The 25,610-nt window shown below is 51.4% G+C and overlaps 2 long non-coding RNA genes across 3 annotated transcripts in view; both read left to right on the top strand.

The window, feature by feature from the left end:
* LOC144674564 (uncharacterized) overlaps positions 1-25,610 on the top strand; it is an 88,600-nt gene that overhangs the window by 4,936 nt on the left and 58,054 nt on the right. The window lies entirely within an intron of this gene.
* The window catches only part of LOC144674565 (uncharacterized), a 60,033-nt gene continuing 51,699 nt past the window's right edge, over positions 17,277-25,610 (top strand). For both annotated transcript variants that reach the window (XR_013574580.1, XR_013574579.1), the window contains exons 1-2: positions 17,277-17,328; positions 20,888-21,138. This is a non-coding gene — a long non-coding RNA (uncharacterized LOC144674565). The remainder of the gene's footprint in view (positions 17,329-20,887; positions 21,139-25,610) is intronic.

Raw genomic sequence — 25,610 nt, 5'->3', positions numbered from 1 at the left:
CACTGACTGGTGTCTCTCAGTCCCCTCTCTCTCAGGGAGATATCTGTGCACTGACTGGTGTCTCTCAGTCCCTCTCTATCAGGGAGATATCTGTACACTGACTGGTGTCTCTCAGTCCCCACTCTCTCAGGGAGATATCTGTACACTGACTGGTGTCTCTCAGTCCCTCTCTCTCCGGGAGATATCTGTACACTGACTGGTGTCTCTCAGTCCCCTCTCTCTCTCTCAGGGAGATATCTGTACACTGACTGGTGTCTCTCAGTCCCTCTCTCTCTCTCAGGGAGATATCTGTACACTGACTGCTGTCTCTCAGTCCCTCTCTCTCTCTCAGGGAGATATCTGTACACTGACTGGTGTCTCTCAGTCACCTCTCTCTCAGGGAGATATCTGTACACTGACTGGTGTCTCTCAGTCCCTCTCTCTCAGGGAGATATCTGTACACTGACTGGTGTCTCTCATTCCCCTCTCTCTCTCTCTCAGGGAGATATCTGGACACTGACTGGTGTCTCTCAGTCCCCTCTATCTCAGGGAGATATCTGTACACTGACTGGTGTCTCTCAGTCCCCTCTCTCTCTCAGGGAGATATCTGTACACTGACTGGTGTCTCTCAGTCCCCTCTCTCTCAGGGAGATATCTGTACACTGACTGGTGTCTCTCAGTCCCTCTCTATCAGGGAGATATCTGTACACTGACTGGTGTCTCTCAGTCCCCACTCTCTCAGGGAGATATCTGTACACTGACTGGTGTCTCTCAGTCCCTCTCTCTCCGGGAGATATCTGTACACTGACTGGTGTCTCTCAGTCCCCTCTCTCTCTCAGGGAGATATCTGTACACTGACTGGTGACTCTCAGTCCCCTCTCTCTCAGGGAGATATCTGTACACTGACTGGTGTCTCTCAGTCCCCTCTCTCTCTCAGGGAGATATCTGTACACTGACTGGTGTCTCTCAGTCCCCTCTCTCTCAGGGAGATATCTGTACACTGACTGGTGTCTCTCAGTCCCTCTCTATCAGGGACAAATCTGTACACTGACTGGTGTCTCTTAGTCCCCACTCTCTCAGGGAGATATCTGTACACTGACTGGTGTCTCTCAGTCCCTCTCTCACCGGGAGATATCTGTACACTTACTGGTGTCTCTCAGTCCCCTCTCTCTCAGGGAGATATCTGTACACTGACTGGTGTCTCTCAGTCCCTCTCTCTCTCTCTCAGGGAGATATCTGTACACTGACTGGTGTCTCTCAGTCCCCTCTCTCTCTCAGGGAGATATCTGTACACTGACTGGTGTCTCTCAGTCCCCTCTCTCTCAGGGAGATATCTGTACACTGACTGGTGTCTCTCAGTCCCTCTCTCTCTCTCTCAGGGAGATATCTGTACACTGACTGGTGTCTCTCAGTCCCCTCTCTCTCTCAGGGAGATATCTGTACACTGACTGGTGACTCTCAGTCCCCTCTCTCTCAGGGAGATATCTGTACACTGACTGGTGTCTCTCAGTCCCTCTCTCTCTCTCAGGGAGATATTTGTACACTGACTGGTGTCTCTCAGTCCCCTCTCTCTCAGGGAGATATCTGTACACGGACTGGTGTCTCTCAGTCCCTATCTCTCAGGGAAAGATCTGTACACTGACTGGTGTCTCTCAGTCCCCTCTCTCTCAGGGAGATATCTGTACACTGACTGGTGTCTCTCAGTCCCCTCTCTCTCAGGGAGATATCTGTACACTGACTGGTGTCTCTCAGTCCCTCTCTCTCTCTCTCAGGGAGATATCTGTACACTGACTGGTGTCTCTCAGTCCCCTCTCTCTCTCAGGGAGATATCTGTACACTGACTGGTGTCTCTCAGTCCCCCCTCTCTCTCTCAGGGAGATATCTGTACACTGACTGGTGTCTCTCAGTCCCCACTCTCTCAGGGAGATATCTGTACACTGACTGGTGTCTCTCAGTCCCTCTCTCTCCGGGAGAAATCTGTACACTGACTGGTATCTCTCAGTCCCCTCTCTCTCTCAGGGAGATATCTGTACACTGACTGGTGTCTGTCAGTCCCTCTCTCTCTCAGGGAGATATCTGTACACTGACTGGTGTCTCTCAGTCCCCTCTCTCTCAGGGAGATATCTGTACACTGACTGGTGTCTCTCATTCCCTCTCTCTCTCTCAGGGAGATATCTGTACACTGACTGGTGTCTCTCAGTCCCTCTCTCTCTCTCAGGGAGATATCTGTACACTGACTGGTGTCTCTCAGTCCTCTCTCTCTCAGGGATATATCTGTACACTGACTGGTGTCTCTCAGTCCCCACTCTCTCAGGGAGATATTTGTACACTGACTGGTGTCTATCAGTCCCTCTCTCTCCGGGAGATATCTGTACACTGACTGGTGTCTCTCAGTCCCCTCTCTCTCAGGGAGATATCTGTACACTGACTGGTGTCTCTCAGTCCCTCTCTCTCTCTCAGGGAGATATCTGTACACTGACTGGTGTCTCTCAGTCCCTCTCTCTCAGGGAGATATCTGTACACTGACTGGTGTCTCTCAGTCCCCTCTCTCTCTCTCAGGGAGATATCTGTACACTGACTGGTCTCTCTCAGTCCCTCTCTCTCTCTCAGGGAGATATCTGTACACTGACTGGTGTCTCTCAGTCCCTCTCTCTCTCAGGGAGATATCTGTACACTGACTGGTGTCTCTCAGTCCCCACTCTCTCAGGGTGATATCTGTACACTGACTGGTGTCTCTCAGTCCCTCTCTCTCTCTCAGGGAGATATCTGGACACTGACTGGTGTCTCTCAGTCCCCACTCTCTCAGGGAGATATCTGTACACTGACTGGTGTCTCTCAGTCCCCTCTCTCTCAGGGAGATATCTGTACACTGACTGGTGTCTCTCAGTCCCCTCTCTCTCTCAGGGAGATAGCTGTACACTGACTGGTGTCTCTGAGTCCCCACTCTCTCAGGGAGATATTTGTACACTGACTGGTGGCTTTCAGTCCTTCTCTCTCTCAGGGAGATATCTGTACACTGACTGGTGTCTCTCAGTCCCCTCTCTCTCAGGGAGATATCTGTACACTGACTGGTGTCTCTCAGTCCCCTCTCTCTCAGGGAGATATCTGTACATTGACTGGTGTCTCTCAGTCCCTCTCTCTCTCTCAGGGAGATATCTGTACACTGGCTGGTGTCTCTCAGTCCCTCTCTCTCTCAGGGAGATATCTGTACACTGACAGGTGTCTCTCAGTCCCCTCTCTCTCAGGGAGATATCTGTACACTGACAGGTGTCACTAAGTCCCCTCTCTCACTCAGGGAGTTATCTGTACACTGACTGGTGTCTCTCAGTCCCCTCTCTCTCAGGGAGATATCTGTACACTGACTGGTGTCTCTCAGTCCCTCTCTCTCAGGGAGATATCTGTACACTGACTGTTGTCTCTCATCCCCACTCTCTCAGGGAGATATCTGTACACTGACTGGTGTCTCTCAGTCCCCTCCCTCTCACAGGGAGATATCTGTACACTGACTGGTGTCTCTCAGTCCCCTCTATCTCAGGGAGATATCTGTACACTGACTGGTGTCTCTCAGTCCCTCTCTCTCTCTCAGGGAGATATCTGTACACTGACTGGTGTCTCTCAGTCCCCTCTCTCTCTCTCAGGGAGATATCTGTACACTGACTGGTGTCTCTCAGTCCCTCTCTCTCTCTCAGGGAGATATCTGTACACTGACTGGTGTCTCTCAGTCACCTCTCTCTCTCTCAGGGAGATATCTGTACACTGACTGGTGTCTCTCAGTCCCCTCTCTCTCAGGGAGATATCTGTACACTGACTGGTGTCTCTCAGTCCCTCTCTCTCAGGGAGATATCTGTACACTGACTGGTGTCTCTCATTCCCCTCTCTCTCTCTCTCAGGGAGATATCTGTACACTGACTGGTGACTCTCAGTCCCCACTCTCTAAGGGAGATATCTGTACACTGACTGGTGTCTCTCAGTCCCCTCTATCTCAGGGAGATATCTGTACACTGACTGGTGTCTCTCAGTCCCCTCTCTCTCTCAGGGAGATATCTGTACACTGACTGGTGTCTCTCAGTCCCCTCTCTCTCAGGGAGATATCTGTGCACTGACTGGTGTCTCTCAGTCCCTCTCTATCAGGGAGATATCTGTACACTGACTGGTGTCTCTCAGTCCCCACTCTCTCAGGGAGATATCTGTACACTGACTGGTGTCTCTCAGTCCCTCTCTCTCCGGGAGATATCTGTACACTGACTGGTGTCTCTCAGTCCCCTCTCTCTCTCTCAGGGAGATATCTGTACACTGACTGGTGTCTCTCAGTCCCTCTTTCTCTCTCAGGGAGATATCTGTACACTGACTGCTGTCTCTCAGTCCCTCTCTCTCTCTCAGGGAGATATCTGTACACTGACTGGTGTCTCTCAGTCACCTCTCTCTCAGGGAGATATCTGTACACTGACTGGTGTCTCTCAGTCCCTCTCTCTCAGGGAGATATCTGTACACTGACTGGTGTCTCTCATTCCCCTCTCTCTCTCTCTCAGGGAGATATCTGGACACTGACTGGTGTCTCTCAGTCCCCTCTATCTCAGGGAGATATCTGTACACTGACTGGTGTCTCTCAGTCCCCTCTCTCTCTCAGGGAGATATCTGTACACTGACTGGTGTCTCTCAGTCCCCTCTCTCTCAGGGAGATATCTGTACACTGACTGGTGTCTCTCAGTCCCTCTCTATCAGGGAGATATCTGTACACTGACTGGTGTCTCTCAGTCCCCACTCTCTCAGGGAGATATCTGTACACTGACTGGTGTCTCTCAGTCCCTCTCTCTCCGGGAGATATCTGTACACTGACTGGTGTCTCTCAGTCCCCTCTCTCTCTCAGGGAGATATCTGTACACTGACTGGTGACTCTCAGTCCCCTCTCTCTCAGGGAGATATCTGTACACTGACTGGTGTCTCTCAGTCCCCTCTCTCTCTCAGGGAGATATCTGTACACTGACTGGTGTCTCTCAGTCCCCTCTCTCTCAGGGAGATATCTGTACACTGACTGGTGTCTCTCAGTCCCTCTCTATCAGGGACAAATCTGTACACTGACTGGTGTCTCTTAGTCCCCACTCTCTCAGGGAGATATCTGTACACTGACTGGTGTCTCTCAGTCCCTCTCTCACCGGGAGATATCTGTACACTTACTGGTGTCTCTCAGTCCCCTCTCTCTCAGGGAGATATCTGTACACTGACTGGTGTCTCTCAGTCCCTCTCTCTCTCTCTCAGGGAGATATCTGTACACTGACTGGTGTCTCTCAGTCCCCTCTCTCTCTCAGGGAGATATCTGTACACTGACTGGTGTCTCTCAGTCCCCTCTCTCTCAGGGAGATATCTGTACACTGACTGGTGTCTCTCAGTCCCTCTCTCTCTCTCTCAGGGAGATATCTGTACACTGACTGGTGTCTCTCAGTCCCCTCTCTCTCTCAGGGAGATATCTGTACACTGACTGGTGACTCTCAGTCCCCTCTCTCTCAGGGAGATATCTGTACACTGACTGGTGTCTCTCAGTCCCTCTCTCTCTCTCAGGGAGATATTTGTACACTGACTGGTGTCTCTCAGTCCCCTCTCTCTCAGGGAGATATCTGTACACGGACTGGTGTCTCTCAGTCCCTATCTCTCAGGGAAAGATCTGTACACTGACTGGTGTCTCTCAGTCCCCTCTCTCTCAGGGAGATATCTGTACACTGACTGGTGTCTCTCAGTCCCCTCTCTCTCAGGGAGATATCTGTACACTGACTGGTGTCTCTCAGTCCCTCTCTCTCTCTCTCAGGGAGATATCTGTACACTGACTGGTGTCTCTCAGTCCCCTCTCTCTCTCAGGGAGATATCTGTACACTGACTGGTGTCTCTCAGTCCCCCCTCTCTCTCTCAGGGAGATATCTGTACACTGACTGGTGTCTCTCAGTCCCCACTCTCTCAGGGAGATATCTGTACACTGACTGGTGTCTCTCAGTCCCTCTCTCTCCGGGAGAAATCTGTACACTGACTGGTATCTCTCAGTCCCCTCTCTCTCTCAGGGAGATATCTGTACACTGACTGGTGTCTGTCAGTCCCTCTCTCTCTCAGGGAGATATCTGTACACTGACTGGTGTCTCTCAGTCCCCTCTCTCTCAGGGAGATATCTGTACACTGACTGGTGTCTCTCATTCCCTCTCTCTCTCTCAGGGAGATATCTGTACACTGACTGGTGTCTCTCAGTCCCTCTCTCTCTCTCAGGGAGATATCTGTACACTGACTGGTGTCTCTCAGTCCCCTCTCTCTCAGGGAGATATCTGTACACTGACTGGTGTCTCTCAGTCCCCGCTCTCTCAGGGAGATATCTGTGCACTGACTGGTGTCTCTCAGTCCCTCTCTCTCTCTCAGGGAGATATCTGTACACTGACTGGTGTCTCTCAGTCCCTCTCTCTCTCTCAGGGAGATATCTGTACACTGACTGGTGTCTCTCAGTCCCCTCTCTCTCAGGGAGATATCTGTACACTGACTGGTGTCTCTCATTCCCCTCTCTCTCTCTCTCAGGGAGATATCTGTACACTGACTGGTGTCTCTCAGTCCCCTCTCTCTCAGGGAGATATCTGTACACTGACTGGTGTCTCTCAGTCCCCTCTCTCTCAGGGAGATATCTGTACACTGACAGGTGTCTCTAAGTCCCCTCTCTCTCTCAGGGAGTTATCTGTACACTGACTGGTGTCTCTCAGTCCCCTCTCTCTCTCTCAGGGAGATATCTGTACACTGACTGGTGTATCTCAGTGCCCTCTCTCACAGGGAGATATCTGTACACTGACTGGTGTCTCTCAGTCCCCTCTCCCTCTCTCAGGGAGATATCTGTACACTGACTGGTGTCTCTCAGTCCCCTCTCTCTCAGGGAGATATCTGTACACTGACTGGTGTCTCTCAGACCCCTCTCTCTCTCTCAGGGAGATATCTGTACACTGACTGGTGTCTCTCAGTCCCCTCTATCTCAGGGAGATATCCGTACACTGACTGGTGTCTCTCAGTCCCCTCTCTCTCCGGGAGATATCTGTACACTGACTGGTGTCTCTCAGTCCCTCTCTCTCTCTCAGGGAGATATCTGTACACTGACTGGTGTCTCTCAGTCCCCTCTCTCTCAGGGAGATATCTGTACACTGACTGGTGTCCCTCAGTCCCTCTCTCTCAGGGAGATATCCGTACATTGACTGGTGTCTCTCAGTCCCCTCTCTCTCTCTCAGGGAGATATCTGTACACTGACTGGTGTCTCTCAGTCCCCTCTCTCTCCAGGAGATATCTGTACACTGACTGGTGTCTCTCAGTCCCCTCTCTCTCAGGGAGATATCTGTACACTGACTGGTGTCTCTCAGTCCCTCTCTCTCTCTCAGGGAGATATCTGTACACTGACTGGTGTCTCTCAGTCCCCTCTCTCTCAGGGAGATATCTGTGCACTGACTGGTGTCTCTCAGTCCCTCTCTCTCTCTCAGGGAGATATCTGTACACTGACTGGTGTCTCTCAGTCCCCTCTCTCTCTCTCAGGGAGATATCCGTACACTGACTGGTGTCTCTCAGTCCCCACTCTCTCAGGGAGATATCTGTACACTAACTGGTGACTCTCAGTCCCTCTCTCTCTCTCAGGGAGATATCTGAACACTGACTGGTGTCTCTCAGTCCCTCTCTCTCTCTCAGGGAGATATCTGTACACTGACTGGTGTCTCTCAATCCCTCTCTCTCTCTCAGGGAGATATCTGTACACTGACTGGTGTCTCTCAGTCCCCACTCTCTCAGGGAGATATTTGTACACTGACTGGTGTCTATCAGTCCCTCTCTCTCCGGGAGATATCTGTACACTGACTGGTGTCTCTCAGTCCCCTCTCTCTCAGGGAGATATCTGTACACTGACTGGTGTCTCTCAGTCCCTCTCTCTCTCTCAGGGAGATATCTGTACACTGACTGGTGTCTCTCAGTCCCCTCTCTCTCAGATAGATAACTGTACACTGATTGGTGTCTCTCAGTCCCCTCTCACTCAGGGAGATATCTGCACACTGACTGGTGTCTCTCAGTCCCTATCTCTCAGGGAGATATCTGTACACTGACTGGTGTCTCTCAGTCCCCACTCTCTCCGGGAGATATATGTACACAGACTGGTGTCTTTCATTCCACTCTCTCTCAGAGGCATATCTGTACACTGACTGGGGTCTCTCAGTCCCCTCTCTCTCAGGGAGATATCTGTATACTGACTGGTGTCTCTCAGTCTCCTCTCTCTCTCAGGGAGATATCTGTACACTGACTGGTGTCTCTCAGTCCCCTCTCTCTCTCACGGAGTTATCTGTACACTGACTGGTGTCTCTCAGTCCCTCTCTCTCTCTCAGGGAGATATCTGTACACTGACTGGTGTCTCTCAGTCCCCTCTCTCTCAGGGAGATATCTGTATACTGACTGGTGTCTCTCAGTCTCCTCTCTCTCTCAGGGAGATATCTGTACACTGACTGGTGTCTCTCAGTCCCCTCTCTCTCTCACGGAGTTATCTGTACACTGACTGGTGTCTCTCAGTCCCTCTCTCTCTCTCAGGGAGATATCTGTACACTGACTGGTGTCTCTCAGTCCCCTCTCTCTCTCAGGGAGATATCTGTACACTGACTGGTGTCTCTCAGACCCCTCTCTCTCTTTCAGGGAGATATCTGTACACTGACTGGAGTCTCTCAGTCCCCTCTATCTCAGGGAGATATCCGTACACTGACTGGTGTCTCTCAGTCCCCTCTCTCTCCGGGAGATATCTGTACACTGACTGGTGTCTCTCAGTCCCTCTCTCTCTCTCAGGTAGATATCTGTACACTGACTGGTGTCTCTCAGTCCCCTCTCTCTCAGGGAGATATCTGTACACTGACTGGTGTCCCTCAGTCCCTCTCTCTCAGGGAGATATCCGTACATTGACTGATGTCTCTCAGTCCCCTCTCTCTCTCTCAGGGAGATATCTGTACACTGACTGGTGTCTCTCAGTCCCCTCTCTCTCCAGGAGATATCTGTACACTGACTGGTGTCTCTCAGTCCCCTCTCTCTCAGGGAGATATCTGTACACTGACTGGTGTCTCTCAGTCCCTCTCTCTCTCTCAGGGAGATATCTGTACACTGACTGGTGTCTCTCAGTCCCCTCTCTCTCAGGGAGATATCTGTGCACTGACTGGTGTCTCTCAGTCCCTCTCTCTCTCTCAGGGAGATATCTGAACACTGACTGGTGTCTCTCAGTCCCTCTCTCTCTCTCAGGGAGATATCTGTACACTGACTGGTGTCTCTCAGTCCCCTCTCACTCTCTCAGGGAGATATCTGTACACTGACTGGTGTCCCTCAGTCCCTCTCTCTCAGGGAGATATCTGTACACTGACTGGTGTCTCTCAGTCCCCTCTCTCTCTCTCAGGGAGATATCCGTACACTGACTGGTGTCTCTCAGTCCCCACTCTCTCAGGGAGATATCTGTACACTAACTGGTGACTCTCAGTCCCTCTCTCTCTCTCAGGGAGATATCTGAACACTGACTGGTGTCTCTCAGTCCCTCTCTCTCTCTCAGGGAGATATCTGTACACTGACTGGTGTCTCTCAATCCCTCTCTCTCTCTCAGGGAGATATCTGTACACTGACTGGTGTCTCTCAGTCCCCTCTCTCACTCAGGGAGATATCTGTACACTGACTGGTGTCTCTCAGTCCCTCTCTCTCTCTCAGGGAGATATCTGTACACTGACTGGTGTCTCTCAGTCCCTCTCTCTCTCTCAGGGAGATATCTGTACACTGACTGGTGTCTCTCAGTCCCTCTCTCTCTCTCAGGGAGGTATCCGTACACTGACTGGTGTCTCTCAGTCCCTCTCACTCTCTCAGGGAGATATCTGTACACTGACTGGTGTCTCTCAGTCCCCTCTCTCTCAGGGAGATATCTGTACACTGACTGGTGTCTCTCAGTCCCTCTCTCTCTCTCAGGGAGATATCTGTACACTGACTGGTGTCTCTCAGTACACTCCCTCTCAGGGAGATATCTGTACACTGACTGGTGTCTCTCAGTCCCCTCTCTCTCAGGGAGATATCTGTACACAGACTGGTGTCTTTAATTCCACTCTCTCTCAGAGGCATATCTGTACACTGACTGGGGTCTCTCAGTCCCCTCTCTCTCAGGGAGATATCTGTATACTGACTGGTGTCTCTCAGTCTCCTCTCTCTCTCAGGGAGATATCTGTACACTGACTGGTGTCTCTCAGTCCCCTCTCTCTCTCACGGAGTTATCTGTACACTGACTGGTGTCTCTCAGTCCCTCTCTCTCTCTCAGGGAGATATCTGTACACTGACTGGTGTCTCTCAGTCCCTCTCTCTCTCTCAGGGAGATATCTGTACACTGACTGGTGTCTCTCAGTCCCTCTCTCTCTCTGAGGGAGATATCTGTACACTGACTGGGGTCTCTCAGTCCCCTCTCTCTCAGGGAGATATCTGTATACTGACTGGTGTCTCTCAGTCTCCTCTCTCTCTCAGGGAGATATCTGTACACTGACTGGTGTCTCTCAGTCCCCTCTCTCTCTCACGGAGTTATCTGTACACTGACTGGTGTCTCTCAGTCCCTCTCTCTCTCTCAGGGAGATATCTGTACACTGACTGGTGTCTCTCAGTCCCCTCTCTCTCTCAGGGAGATATCTGTACACTGACTGGTGTCTCTCAGACCCCTCTCTCTCTCTCAGGGAGATATCTGTACACTGACTGGTGTCTCTCAGTCCCCTCTATCTCAGGGAGATATCCGTACACTGACTGGTGTCTCTCAGTCCCCTCTCTCTCCGGGAGATATCTGTACACTGACTGGTGTCTCTCAGTCCCTCTCTCTCTCTCAGGGAGATATCTGTACACTGACTGGTGTCTCTCAGTCCCCTCTCTCTCAGGGAGATATCTGTACACTGACTGGTGTCCCTCAGTCCCTCTCTCTCAGGGAGATATCCGTACATTGACTGGTGTCTCTCAGTCCCCTCTCTCTCTCTCAGGGAGATATCTGTACACTGACTGGTGTCTCTCAGTCCCCTCTCTCTCCAGGAGATATCTGTACACTGACTGGTGTCTCTCAGTCCCCTCTCTCTCAGGGAGATATCTGTACACTGACTGGTGTCTCTCAGTCCCTCTCTCTCTCTCAGGGAGATATCTGTACACTGACTGGTGTCTCTCAGTCCCCTCTCTCTCAGGGAGATATCTGTGCACTGACTGGTGTCTCTCAGTCCCTCTCTCTCTCTCAGGGAGATATCTGAACACTGACTGGTGTCTCTCAGTCCCTCTCTCTCTCTCAGGGAGATATCTGTACACTGACTGGTGTCTCTCAGTCCCCTCTCACTCTCTCAGGGAGATATCTGTACACTGACTGGTGTCCCTCAGTCCCTCTCTCTCAGGGAGATATCTGTACACTGACTGGTGTCTCTCAGTCCCCTCTCTCTCTCTCAGGGAGATATCCGTACACTGACTGGTGTCTCTCAGTCCCCACTCTCTCAGGGAGATATCTGTACACTAACTGGTGACTCTCAGTCCCTCTCTCTCTCTCAGGGAGATATCTGAACACTGACTGGTGTCTCTCAGTCCCTCTCTCTCTCTCAGGGAGATATCTGTACACTGACTGGTGTCTCTCAATCCCTCTCTCTCTCTCAGGGAGATATCTGTACACTGACTGGTGTCTCTCAGTCCCCTCTCTCACTCAGGGAGATATCTGTACACTGACTGGTGTCTCTCAGTCCCTCTCTCTCTCTCAGGGAGATATCTGTACACTGACTGGTGTCTCTCAGTCCCTCTCTCTCTCTCAGGGAGATATCTGTACACTGACTGGTGTCTCTCAGTCCCTCTCTCTCTCTCAGGGAGGTATCCGTACACTGACTGGTGTCTCTCAGTCCCTCTCACTCTCTCAGGGAGATATCTGTACACTGACTGGTGTCTCTCAGTCCCCTCTCTCTCAGGGAGATATCTGTACACTGACTGGTGTCTCTCAGTCCCTCTCTCTCTCTCAGGGAGATATCTGTACACTGACTGGTGTCTCTCAGTACACTCCCTCTCAGGGAGATATCTGTACACTGACTGGTGTCTCTCAGTCCCCTCTCTCTCAGGGAGATATCTGTACACAGACTGGTGTCTTTCATTCCACTCTCTCTCAGAGGCATATCTGTACACTGACTGGGGTCTCTCAGTCCCCTCTCTCTCAGGGAGATATCTGTATACTGACTGGTGTCTCTCAGTCTCCTCTCTCTCTCAGGGAGATATCTGTACACTGACTGGTGTCTCTCAGTCCCCTCTCTCTCTCACGGAGTTATCTGTACACTGACTGGTGTCTCTCAGTCCCTCTCTCTCTCTCAGGGAGATATCTGTACACTGACTGGTGTCTCTCAGTCCCTCTCTCTCTCTCAGGGAGATATCTGTACACTGACTGGTGTCTCTCAGTCCCTCTCACTCTCTGAGGGAGATATCTGTACACTGACTGGTGTCTCTTAGTCCCCTCTCTCTCAGGGAGCTATCTGTACACTGACTGGTGTCTCTCAGTCCCTCTCTCTCAGGGAGATATCTGTACACTGACTGGTGTCTCTCAGTCCCCTCTCTCTCTCTCTCAGGGAGATATCTGTCCACTGACTGGTGTCTCTCAGTCCCCTCTCACTCCGGGAGATATCTGTACACTGACTGGTGGCTCTCAGCCCATCTCTCTCTCTCAGGGAGATATCTGTACACTGACTGGTGTCTCTCAGTCCCCTCTATCTCAGGGAGATATCTGTACACTGACTGGTGTCTCTCAGTCACTCTCTCTCAGGGAGATATCTGTACACTGACTGGTGTCTCTCAGTCCCCTCTCTCTCTCTCAGGGAGATATCTGTACACTGACTGGTGTCTCTCAGTCCCTCTCTCTCTCTCAGGGAGATATCTGTACACTGATTGGTGTCTCTCAGTCCCTCTCTCTCTCTCCGGGAGATATCTGTACACTGACTGGTGTCTCTCAGTCCCCTCTCTCTCTCTCAGGGAGATATCTGTACACTGACTGGTGTCTCTCATTCCCCTCTCTCTCAGGGAGATATCTGTACACTGACTGGTGTCTCTCAGTCCCCTGTCTCTCAGGGAGATATCTGTACACTGACTGGTGTCTCTCAGTCCCCTCTCTCTCCAGGAGATATCTGTACACTGACTGGTGTCTCTCAGTCCCCTCTCTCTCAGGGAGATATCTGTACACTGACTGGTGTCTCTCAGTCCTTCTCTCTCTCTCACGGAGATATCTGTACACTGACTGGTGTCTCTCAGTCCCTCTCTCTCTCTCAGGGAGATATCTGTACACTGACTGGTGTCTCTCACTCCCCTCTCTCTCAGGGAGATATCTGTGCACTGACTGGTGTCTCTCAGTCCCTCTCTCTCTCTCAGGGAGATATCTGTACACTGACTGGTGTCTCTCAGTCCCTCTCTCTCTCTGAGGGAGATATCTGTACACTGACTGGTGTCTCTCAGTCCCCTCTCTCTCAGGAAGATATCTGTACACTGACTGGTGTCTCTCAGTCCCTCTCTCTCAGGGAGATATCTGTACACTGACTGGTGTCTCTCAGTCCCCTCTCTCTCTCTCAGGGAGATATCTGTACACTGACTGGTGTCTCTCAGTCCCCTCTCTCTCAGGGAGATATCTGTACACTGACTGGTGTCTCTCAGTCCCCTCTCTCTCTCTCAGGGAGATATCTGTACACTGACTGGTGTCTCTCAGTCCCTCTCTCTCTCTCAGGGAGATATCTGTACACTGACTGGTGTCTCTCAGTCCCCTCTCACTCCGGGAGATATCTGTACACTGACTGGTGTCTCTCAGTCCCCTCTCACCCTCTCAGGGAGATATCTGTACACTGACTGGTGTCTCTCAGTCCCATCTCTCTCTCTCAGGGAGATATCTGTACACTGACTGGTGTCTCTCAGTCCCCTCTCTCACAGGGAGATATCTGTACACTGACTGGTGTCTCTCAGTCCCCTCTCCCTCTCTCAGGGCGATATCTGTACACTGACTGGTGTCTCTCAGTCCCTCTCTCTCAGGGAGATATCTGTACACTGACTGGTGTCTCTCAGTCCCCTCTCTCTCTCTCAGGGAGATATCTGTACACTGACTGGTGTCTCTCAGGCCCTCCTCTCTCAGGGAGATATCTGTACACTGACTGGTGTCTCTCAGTCCCTTTCTCTCTCTCAGGGAGATATCTGTACACTGATTGGTGTCTCTCAGTCCCTCTCTCTCTCTCCGGGAGATATCTGTACACTGACTGGTGTCTCTCAGTCCCCTCTCTCTCAGGGAGATATCTGTACACTGACTGGTGTCTCTCATTCCCCTCTCTCTCAGGGAGATATCTGTACACTGACTGGTGTCTCTCAGTCCCCTGTCTCTCAGGGAGATATCTGTACACTGACTGGTGTCTCTCAGTCCCCTCTCTCTCCAGGAGATATCTGTACACTGACTGGTGTCTCTCAGTCCCCTCTCTCTCAGGGAGATATCTGTACACTGACTGGTGTCTCTCAGTCCTTCTCTCTCTCTCACGGAGATATCTGTACACTGACTGGTGTCTCTCAGTCCCTCTCTCTCTCTCAGGGAGATAACTGTACACTGACTGGTGTCTCTCACTCCCCTCTCTCTCAGGGAGATATCTGTGCACTGACTGGTGTCTCTCAGTCCCTCTCTCTCTCTCAGGGAGATATCTGTACACTGACTGGTGTCTCTCAGTCCCTCTCTCTCTCTGAGGGAGATATCTGTACACTGACTGGTTTCTCTCAGTCCCCTCTCTCTCAGGAAGATATCTGTACACTGACTGGTGTCTCTCAGTCCCTCTCTCTCAGGGAGATATCTGTACACTGACTGGTGTCTCTCAGTCCCCTCTCTCTCTCTCAGGGAGACATCTGTACACTGACTGGTGTCTCTCAGTCCCCTCTCTCTCAGGGAGATATCTGTACACTGACTGGTGTCTCTCAGTCCCCTCTCTCTCTCTCAGGGAGATATCTGTACACTGACTGGTGTCTCTCAGTCCCTCTCTCTCTCTCAGGGAGATATCTGTACACTGACTGGTGTCTCTCAGTCCCCTCTCACTCCGGGAGATATCTGTACACTGACTGGTGTCTCTCAGTCCCCTCTCACCCTCTCAGGGAGATATCTGTACACTGACTGGTGTCTCTCAGTCCCATCTCTCTCTCTCAGGGAGATATCTGTACACTGACTGGTGTCTCTCAGTCCCCTCTCTCACAGGGAGATATCTGTACACTGACTGGTGTCTCTCAGTCCCCTCTCCCTCTCTCAGGGCGATATCTGTACACTGACTGGTGACTCTCAGTCCCCTCTCTCTCAGGGAGATATCTGTACACTGACTGGTGTCTCTCAGTCCCTCTCTCCCTCTCAGGGAGATATCTGTACACTGACTGGTGTCTCTCAGACCCCTCTCTATCTCTCAGGGAGATATCTGTACACTGACTGGTGTCTCTCAGTCCCCTCTATCTCAGGGAGATATCCGTACACTGACTGGTGTCTCTCAGTCCCCTCTCTCTCCGGGAGATATCTGTACACTGACTGGTGTCTCTCAGTCCCTCTCTCTCTCTCAGGGAGATATCTGTACACTGACTGGTGTCTCTCAGTCCCCTGTATCTCAGGGAGATATCTGTACACTGACTGGTGTCCCTCAGTCCCTCTCTCTCAGGGAGATATCTGTACACTGACTGGTGTCTCTCAGTCCCCTCTCTCTCTCTCAGGGAGATATCTGTACACTGACTGGTGTCTCTCAGTCCCCTCTCTCTCCAGGAGATATCTGTACACTGACTGGTGTCTCTCAGTCCCCTCTCTCTCTCTCAGGGAGATATCTGTACACTGACTGGTGTCTCTCAGTCCCCTCTCTCTCCAGGAGATATCTGTACACTGACTGGTGTCTCTCAGTCCCCTCTCTCTCAGGGAGATATCTGTACACTGACTGGTGTCTCTCAGTCCCCTCTCTCTCAGGGAGATATCTGTGCACTGACTGGTGTCTCTCAGTCCCTCTCTCTCTCTCAGGGAGATATCTGTACACTGACTGGTGTCTCTCAGTCCCTCTCTCTCTCTCAGGGAGATATCTGTACACTGACTGGTGTCTCTCAGTCCCCTCTCTCTCAGGGAGATATCTGTACACTGACTGGTGTCTCTCAGTCCCTCTCTCTCAGGGAGATATCTGTACACTGACTGGTGTCTCTCAGTCCCCTCTCTCTCTCTCAGGGAGATATCTGTACACTGACTGGTGTCTCTCAGTGCCCTCTCTCTCCGGGAGATATCTGTACACTGACTGGTGTCTCTCAGTCCCCTCTCTCTCTCTCAGGGAGATATCTGTACACTGACTGGTGTCTCTCAGTCCCTCTCTCACTCTCAGGGAGATATCTGTACACTGACTGGTGTCTCTCAGTCCCCTCTCTCTCTCTCAGGGAGATATTTGTACACTGACTGGTGTATCTCAGTGCCCTCTCTCTCAGGGAGATATCTGTACACTGACTGGTGTCTCTCAGTCCCCTCTCCCTCTCTCAGGGAGATATCTGTACACTGACTGGTGTCTCTCAGTCCCCTCTCTCTCAGGGAGATATCTGTACACTGACTGGTGTCTCTCAGTCCCCTCTCTCTCTCTCAGGGAGATATCTGTACACTGACTGGTGTCTCTCAGTCCCTCTCTCTCTCAGGGAGATATCTGTACACTGACTGGTGTCTCTCAGTCCCCACTCTCTCAGGGAGATATTTGTACAGTGACTGGTGTCTCTCAGTCCCTCTCACTCAGGGAGATATCTGTAAACTGACTGGTGTCTCTCAGTCCCTCTCTCTCTCTCAGGGAGATATCTGTACACTGACTGGTGTCTCTCAGTCCCCTCTCTCTCAGGGACATATCTGTACACTGACTGGTGTCTCTCAGTCCCCTCTCTCTCAGGGAGATATCTGCACACTGACTGGTGTCTCTCAGTCCCCTCTCTCTCAGGGAGATATCTGTACACTGACTGGTGTCTCTCAGTCCCTCTCTCTCAGGGAGATATCTGTACACTGAATGGTTTCTCTCAGTCCCCTCTCTCTCTCTCAGGGAGATATCTGTACACTGACTGGTGTCTCTCAGTCCCTCTCTCTCTCTCAGGGAGATATCTGTACACTGACTGCTGTCTCTCAGTCCCTCTCTCTCTCTCAGGGAGATATCTGTACACTGACTGGTGTCTCTCAGTCACCTCTCTCTCAGGGAGATATCTGTACACTAACTGGTGTCTCTCATTCCCTCTCTCTCAGGGAGATATCTGTACACTGACTGGTGTCTCTCATTCCCCTCTCTCTCTCTCTCAGGGAGATATCTGTACACTGACTGGTGTCTCTCAGTCCCCACACTCTCAGGAAGATATCTGTACACTGACTGGTGTCTCTCAGTCCCCTCTCTCTCAGGGAGATATCTGTACACTGACTGGTGTCTCTCAGTCCCCTCTCTCTCTCAGGGAGGTATCTGTACACAGACTGGTGTCTCTCAGTCCCCTCTCTCTCAGGGAGATATCTGTAAACTGACTGGTGTCTCTCAGTCCCCTCTCTCTCAGGGAGATAACTGTACACTGACTGGTGTCTCTCAGTCCCCTCTCTCTCAGGGAGATATCTGTACACTGACTGGTGTCTCTCAGTCCCCTCTCTCTCCGGGAGATATCTGTACACTGACTGGTGTCTCTCAGTCCCTCTCTCTCTCTCAGGGAGATATCTGTACACTGATTGGTGTCTCTCAGTCCCCTCTCTCAGGGAGATATCTGTACAAAGACTGGTGTCTCTCAGTCCTCTCTCTCTCAGGGATATATCTGTACACTGACTGGTGTCTCTCAGTCCCCACTCTCTCAGGGAGATATTTGTACACTGACTGGTGTCTATCAGTCCCTCTCTCTCCGGGAGATATCTGTACACTGACTGGTGTCTCTCAGTCCCCTCTCTCTCAGGGAGATATCTGTACACTGACTGGTGTCTCTCAGTCCCTCTCTCTCTCTCAGGGAGATATCTGTACACTGACTGGTGTCTCTCAGTCCCCTCTCTCTCAGATAGATAACTGTACACTGATTGGTGTCTCTCAGTCCCCTCTCACTCAGGGAGATATCTGCACACTGACTGGTGTCTCTCAGTCCCTATCTCTCAGGGAGATATCTGTACACTGACTGGTGTCTCTCAGTCCCCACTCTCTCCGGGAGATATCTGTACACTGACTGGTGTCTCTCAGTCCCCTCTCTCTCAGGGAGATATCTGTACACTGACTGGTGTCTCTCATTCCCTCTCTCTCTCTCAGGGAGATATCTGTACACTGACTGGTGTCTCTCAGTCCCTCTCTCTCTCTCAGGGAGATATCTGTACACTGACTGGTGTCTCTCAGTCCCTCTCTCTCAGGGAGATATCTGTACACTGACTGGTGTCTCTCAGTCCCCTCTCTCTCTCTCAGGGAGATATCTGTACACTGACTGGTCTCTCTCAGTCCCTCTCTCTCTCTCAGGGAGATATCTGTACACTGACTGGTGTCTCTCAGTCCCTCTCTCTCTCAGGGAGATATCTGTACACTGACTGGTGTCTCTCAGTCCCCACTCTCTCAGGGTGATATCTGTACACTGACTGGTGTCTCTCAGTCCCTCTCTCTCTCTCAGGGAGATATCTGGACACTGACTGGTGTCTCTCAGTCCCCACTCTCTCAGGGAGATATCTGTACACTGACTGGTGTCTCTCAGTCCCCTCTCTCTCAGGGAGATATCTGTACACTGACTGGTGTCTCTCAGTCCCCTCTCTCTCTCAGGGAGATAGCTGTACACTGACTGGTGTCTCTGAGTCCCCACTCTCTCAGGGAGATATTTGTACACTGACTGGTGGCTTTCAGTCCTTCTCTCTCTCAGGGAGATATCTGTACACTGACTGGTGTCTCTCAGTCCCCTCTCTCTCAGGGAGATATCTGTACACTGACTGGTGTCTCTCAGTCCCCTCTCTCTCAGGGAGATATCTGTACATTGACTGGTGTCTCTCAGTCCCTCTCTCTCTCTCAGGGAGATATCTGTACACTGGCTGGTGTCTCTCAGTCCCTCTCTCTCTCAGGGAGATATCTGTACACTGACAGGTGTCTCTCAGTCCCCTCTCTCTCAGGGAGATATCTGTACACTGACAGGTGTCACTAAGTCCCCTCTCTCACTCAGGGAGTTATCTGTACACTGACTGGTGTCTCTCAGTCCCCTCTCTCTCAGGGAGATATCTGTACACTGACTGGTGTCTCTCAGTCCCTCTCTCTCAGGGAGATATCTGTACACTGACTGTTGTCTCTCATCCCCACTCTCTCAGGGAGATATCTGTACACTGACTGGTGTCTCTCAGTCCCCTCCCTCTCACAGGGAGATATCTGTACACTGACTGGTGTCTCTCAGTCCCCTCTATCTCAGGGAGATATCTGTACACTGACTGGTGTCTCTCAGTCCCTCTCTCTCTCTCAGGGAGATATCTGTACACTGACTGGTGTCTCTCAGTCACCTCTCTCTCAGGGAGATATCTGTACACTGACTGGTGTCTCTCAGTCCCTCTCTCTCAGGGAGATATCTGTACACTGACTGGTGTCTCTCATTCCCCTCTCTCTCTCTCTCAGGGAGATATCTGTACACTGACTGGTGACTCTCAGTCCCCACTCTCTAAGGGAGATATCTGTACACTGACTGGTGTCTCTCAGTCCCCTCTATCTCAGGGAGATATCTGTACACTGACTGGTGTCTCTCAGTCCCCTCTCTCTCTCAGGGAGATATCTGTACACTGACTGGTGTCTCTCAGTCCCCTCTCTCTCAGGGAGATATCTGTGCACTGACTGGTGTCTCTCAGTCCCTCTCTATCAGGGAGATATCTGTACACTGACTGGTGTCTCTCAGTCCCCACTCTCTCAGGGAGATATCTGTACACTGACTGGTGTCTCTCAGTCCCTCTCTCTCCGGGAGATATCTGTACACTGACTGGTGTCTCTCAGTCCCCTCTCTCTCTCTCAGGGAGATATCTGTACACTGACTGGTGTCTCTCAGTCCCTCTCTCTCTCTCAGGGAGATATCTGTACACTGACTGCTGTCTCTCAGTCCCTCTCTCTCTCTCAGGGAGATATCTGTACACTGACTGGTGTCTCTCAGTCACCTCTCTCTCAGGGAGATATCTGTACACTGACTGGTGTCTCTCAGTCCCTCTCTCTCAGGGAGATATCTGTACACTGACTGGTGTCTCTCATTCCCCTCTCTCTCTCTCTCAGGGAGATATCTGGACACTGACTGGTGTCTCTCAGTCCCCTCTATCTCAGGGAGATATCTGTACACTGACTGGTGTCTCTCAGTCCCCTCTCTCTCTCAGGGAGATATCTGTACACTGACTGGTGTCTCTCAGTCCCCTCTCTCTCAGGGAGATATCTGTACACTGACTGGTGTCTCTCAGTCCCTCTCTATCAGGGAGATATCTGTACACTGACTGGTGTCTCTCAGTCCCCACTCTCTCAGGGAGATATCTGTACACTGACTGGTGTCTCTCAGTCCCTCTCTCTCCGGGATATATCTGTACACTGACTGGTGTCTCTCAGTCCCCTCTCTCTCTCAGGGAGATATCTGTACACTGACTGGTGACTCTCAGTCCCCTCTCTCTCAGGGAGATATCTGTACACTGACTGGTGTCTCTCAGTCCCCTCTCTCTCTCAGGGAGATATCTGTACACTGACTGGTGTCTCTCAGTCCCCTCTCTCTCAGGGAGATATCTGTACACTGACTGGTGTCTCTCAGTCCCTCTCTATCAGGGAGATATCTGTACACTGACGGGTGTCTCTTAGTCCCCACTCTCTCAGGGAGATATCTGTACACTGACTGGTGTCTCTCAGTCCCTCTCTCACCGGGAGATATCTGTACACTTACTGGTGTCTCTCAGTCCCCTCTCTCTCAGGGAGATATCTGTACACTGACTGGTGTCTCTCAGTCCCTCTCTCTCTCTCTCAGGGAGATATCTGTACACTGACTGGTGTCTCTCAGTCCCCTCTCTCTCTCAGGGAGATATCTGTACACTGACTGGTGTCTCTCAGTCCCCTCTCTCTCAGGGAGATATCTGTACACTGACTGGTGTCTCTCAGTCCCTCTCTCTCTCTCTCAGGGAGATATCTGTACACTGACTGGTGTCTCTCAGTCCCCTCTCTCTCTCAGGGAGATATCTGTACACTGACTGGTGACTCTCAGTCCCCTCTCTCTCAGGGAGATATCTGTACACTGACTGGTGTCTCTCAGTCCCTCTCTCTCTCTCAGGGAGATATTTGTACACTGACTGGTGTCTCTCAGTCCCCTCTCTCTCAGGGAGATATCTGTACACGGACTGGTGTCTCTCAGTCCCTATCTCTCAGGGAAAGATCTGTACACTGACTGGTGTCTCTCAGTCCCCACTCTCTCAGGGAGATATCTGTACACTGACTGGTGTCTCTCAGTCCCTCTCTCTCCGGGAGAAATCTGTACACTGACTGGTATCTCTCAGTCCCCTCTCTCTCTCAGGGAGATATCTGTACACTGACTGGTGTCTGTCAGTCCCTCTCTCTCTCAGGGAGATATCTGTACACTGACTGTTGTCTCTCAGTCCCCTCTCTCTCTCAGGGAGATATCTGTACACTGACTGGTGTCTCTCAGTCCTCTCTCTCTCAGGGAGATATCTGTACACTGACTGGTGTCTCTCAGTCCCCACTCTCTCAGGGAGATATTTGTACACTGACTGGTGTCTATCAGTCCCTCTCTCTCCGGGAGATGTCTGTACACTGACTGGTATCTCTCAGTCCCCTCTCTCTCTCAGGGAGATATCTGTACACTGACTGGTGTCTATCAGTCCCTCTCTCTCTCAGGGAGATATCTGTACACTGACTGGTGTCTCTCAGTCCCCTCTCTCTCTCTCAGGGAGATATCTGTACACTGACTGGTGTCTCTCAGTCCCCTCCCTCTCTCAGGGAGATATCTGTACACTGACTGGTGTCTCTCAGTCCCCTCTCTCTCTCAGGGAGATATCTGTACACTGACTGGTGTCTCTCAGTCACTCTCTCTCAGGGAGATATCTGTACACTGACTGGTGTCTCTCAGTCCCCACTCTCTCAGGGAGATATTTGTACAGTGACTGGTGTCTCTCAGTCCCTCTCACTCAGGGAGATATCTGTAAACTGACTGGTGTCTCTCAGTCCCCTCTCTCTAAGGGAGATATCCGTGCACTGACTGGTGTCTCTCAGTCCCTCTCTCTCTCTCAGGGAGATATCTGTACACTGACTGGTGTCTCTCAGTCCCCTCTCTCTCAGGGACATATCTGTACACTGACTGGTGTCTCTCAGTCCCCTCTCTCTCAGGGAGATATCTGCACACTGACTGGTGTCTCTCAGTCCCCTCTCTCTCAGGGAGATATCTGTACACTGACTGGTGTCTCTCAGTCCCCACTCTCTCAGGGAGATATCTGTACACTGACTGGTGTCTCTCAGTCCCCTCTCTCTCTCTCAGGGAGATATCTGTACACTGACTGGTGTCTCTCAGTCCCTCTCTCTCTCTCAGGGAGATATCTGTACACTGACTGCTGTCTCTCAGTCCCTCTCTCTCTCTCAGGGAGATATCTGTACACTGACTGGTGTCTCTCAGTCACCTCTCTCTCAGGGAGATATCTGTACACTGACTGGTGTCTCTCAGTCCCTCTCTCTGAGGGAGATATCTGTACACTGACTGGTGTCTCTCATTCCCCTCTCTCTCTCTCTCAGGGAGATATCTGTACACTGACTGGTGTCTCTCAGTCCCCACTCTCTCAGGAAGATATCTGTACACTGACTGGTGTCTCTCAGTCCCCTCTCTCTCAGGGAGATATCTGTACACTGACTGGTGTCTCTCAGTCCCCTCTCTCTCTCAGGGAGGTATCTGTACACAGACTGGTGTCTCTCAGTCCCCTGTCTCTCAGGGAGATATCTGTAAACTGACTGGTGTCTCTCAGTCCCCTCTCTCTCAGGGAGATAACTGTACACTGACTGGTGTCTCTCAGTCCCCTCTCTCTCAGGGAGATATCTGTACACTGACTGGTGTCTCTCAGTCCCCTCTCTCTCCGGGAGATATCTGTACACTGACTGGTGTCTCTCAGTCCCTCTCTCTCTCTCAGGGAGATATCTGTACACTGATTGGTGTCTCTCAGTCCCCTCTCTCAGGGAGATATCTGTACAAAGACTGGTGTCTCTCAGTCCTCTCTCTCTCAGGGATATATCTGTACACTGACTGGTGTCTCTCAGTCCCCACTCTCTCAGGGAGATATTTGTACACTGACTGGTGTCTATCAGTCCCTCTCTCTCCGGGAGATATCTGTACACTGACTGGTGTCTCTCAGTCCCCTCTCTCTCAGGGAGATATCTGTACACTGACTGGTGTCTCTCAGTCCCTCTCTCTCTCTCAGGGAGATATCTGTACACTGACTGGTGTCTCTCAGTCCCCTCTCTCTCAGATAGATAACTGTACACTGATTGGTGTCTCTCAGTCCCCTCTCACTCAGGGAGATATCTGCACACTGACTGGTGTCTCTCAGTCCCTATCTCTCAGGGAGATATCTGTACACTGACTGGTGTCTCTCAGTCCCCACTCTCTCCGGGAGATATCTGTACACTGACTGGTGTCTCTCAGTCCCCTCTCTCTCAGGGAGATATCTGTACACTGACTGGTGTCTCTCATTCCCTCTCTCTCTCTCAGGGAGATATCTGTACACTGACTGGTGTCTCTCAGTCCCTCTCTCTCTCTCAGGGAGATATCTGTACACTGACTGGTGTCTCTCAGTCCCCTCTCTCTCAGGGAGATATCTGTACACTGACTGGTGTCTCTCAGTCCCCGCTCTCTCAGGGAGATATCTGTGCACTGACTGGTGTCTCTCAGTCCCTCTCTCTCTCTCAGGGAGATATCTGTACACTGACTGGTGTCTCTCAGTCCCTCTCTCTCTCTCAGGGAGATATCTGTACACTGACTGGTGTCTCTCAGTCCCCTCTCTCTCAGGGAGATATCTGTACACTGACTGGTGTCTCTCATTCCCCTCTCTCTCTCTCTCAGGGAGATATCTGTACACTGACTGGTGTCTCTCAGTCCCCTCTCTCTCAGGGAGATATCTGTACACTGACTGGTGTCTCTCAGTCCCCTCTCTCTCAGGGAGATATCTGTACACTGACAGGTGTCTCTAAGTCCCCTCTCTCTCTCAGGGAGTTATCTGTACACTGACTGGTGTCTCTCAGTCCCCTCTCTCTCTCTCAGGGAGATATCTGTACACTGACTGGTGTATCTCAGTGCCCTCTCTCACAGGGAGATATCTGTACACTGACTGGTGTCTCTCAGTCCCCTCTCCCTCTCTCAGGGAGATATCTGTACACTGACTGGTGTCTCTCAGTCCCCTCTCTCTCAGGGAGATATCTGTACACTGACTGGTGTCTCTCAGACCCCTCTCTCTCTCTCAGGGAGATATCTGTACACTGACTGGTGTCTCTCAGTCCCCTCTATCTCAGGGAGATATCCGTACACTGACTGGTGTCTCTCAGTCCCCTCTCTCTCCGGGAGATATCTGTACACTGACTGGTGTCTCTCAGTCCCTCTCTCTCTCTCAGGGAGATATCTGTACACTGACTGGTGGCTCTCAGTCCCCTCTCTCTCAGGGAGATATCTGTACACTGACTGGTGTCCCTCAGTCCCTCTCTCTCAGGGAGATATCTGTACATTGACTGGTGTCTCTCAGTCCCCTCTCTCTCTCTCAGGGAGATATCTGTACACTGACTGGTGTCTCTCAGTCCCCTCTCTCTCCAGGAGATATCTGTACACTGACTGGTGTCTCTCAGTCCCCTCTCTCTCAGGGAGATATCTGTACACTGACTGGTGTCTCTCAGTCCCTCTCTCTCTCTCAGGGAGATATCTGTACACTGACTGGTGTCTCTCAGTCCCCTCTCTCTCAGGGAGATATCTGTGCACTGACTGGTGTCTCTCAGTCCCTCTCTCTCTCTCAGGGAGATATCTGAACACTGACTGGTGTCTCTCAGTCCCTCTCTCTCTCTCAGGGAGATATCTGTACACTGACTGGTGTCTCTCAGTCCCCTCTCACTCTCTCAGGGAGATATCTGTACACTGACTGGTGTCCCTCAGTCCCTCTCTCTCAGGGAGATATCTGTACACTGACTGGTGTCTCTCAGTCCCCTCTCTCTCTCTCAGGGAGATATCCGTACACTGACTGGTGTCTCTCAGTCCCCACTCTCTCAGGGAGATATCTGTACACTAACTGGTGACTCTCAGTCCCTCTCTCTCTCTCAGGGAGATATCTGAACACTGACTGGTGTCTCTCAGTCCCTCTCTCTCTCTCAGGGAGATATCTGTACACTGACTGGTGTCTCTCAATCCCTCTCTCTCTCTCAGGGAGATATCTGTACACTGACTGGTGTCTCTCAGTCCCCTCTCTCACTCAGGGAGATATCTGTACACTGACTGGTGTCTCTCAGTCCCTCTCTCTCTCTCAGGGAGATATCTGTACACTGACTGGTGTCTCTCAGTCCCTCTCTCTCTCTCAGGGAGATATCTGTACACTGACTGGTGTCTCTCAGTCCCTCTCTCTCTCTCAGGGAGGTATCCGTACACTGACTGGT

The sequence above is a fragment of the Cetorhinus maximus genome, unplaced genomic scaffold, assembly GCF_964194155.1.
Source record: "Cetorhinus maximus unplaced genomic scaffold, sCetMax3.hap1.1 HAP1_SCAFFOLD_700, whole genome shotgun sequence".
NCBI classification, from domain to species: domain Eukaryota; kingdom Metazoa; phylum Chordata; class Chondrichthyes; order Lamniformes; family Cetorhinidae; genus Cetorhinus; species Cetorhinus maximus.
The sequence above is the reverse complement of the archived record's forward strand: the minus strand, read 5'-3'. Positions and strand labels throughout refer to the sequence as shown.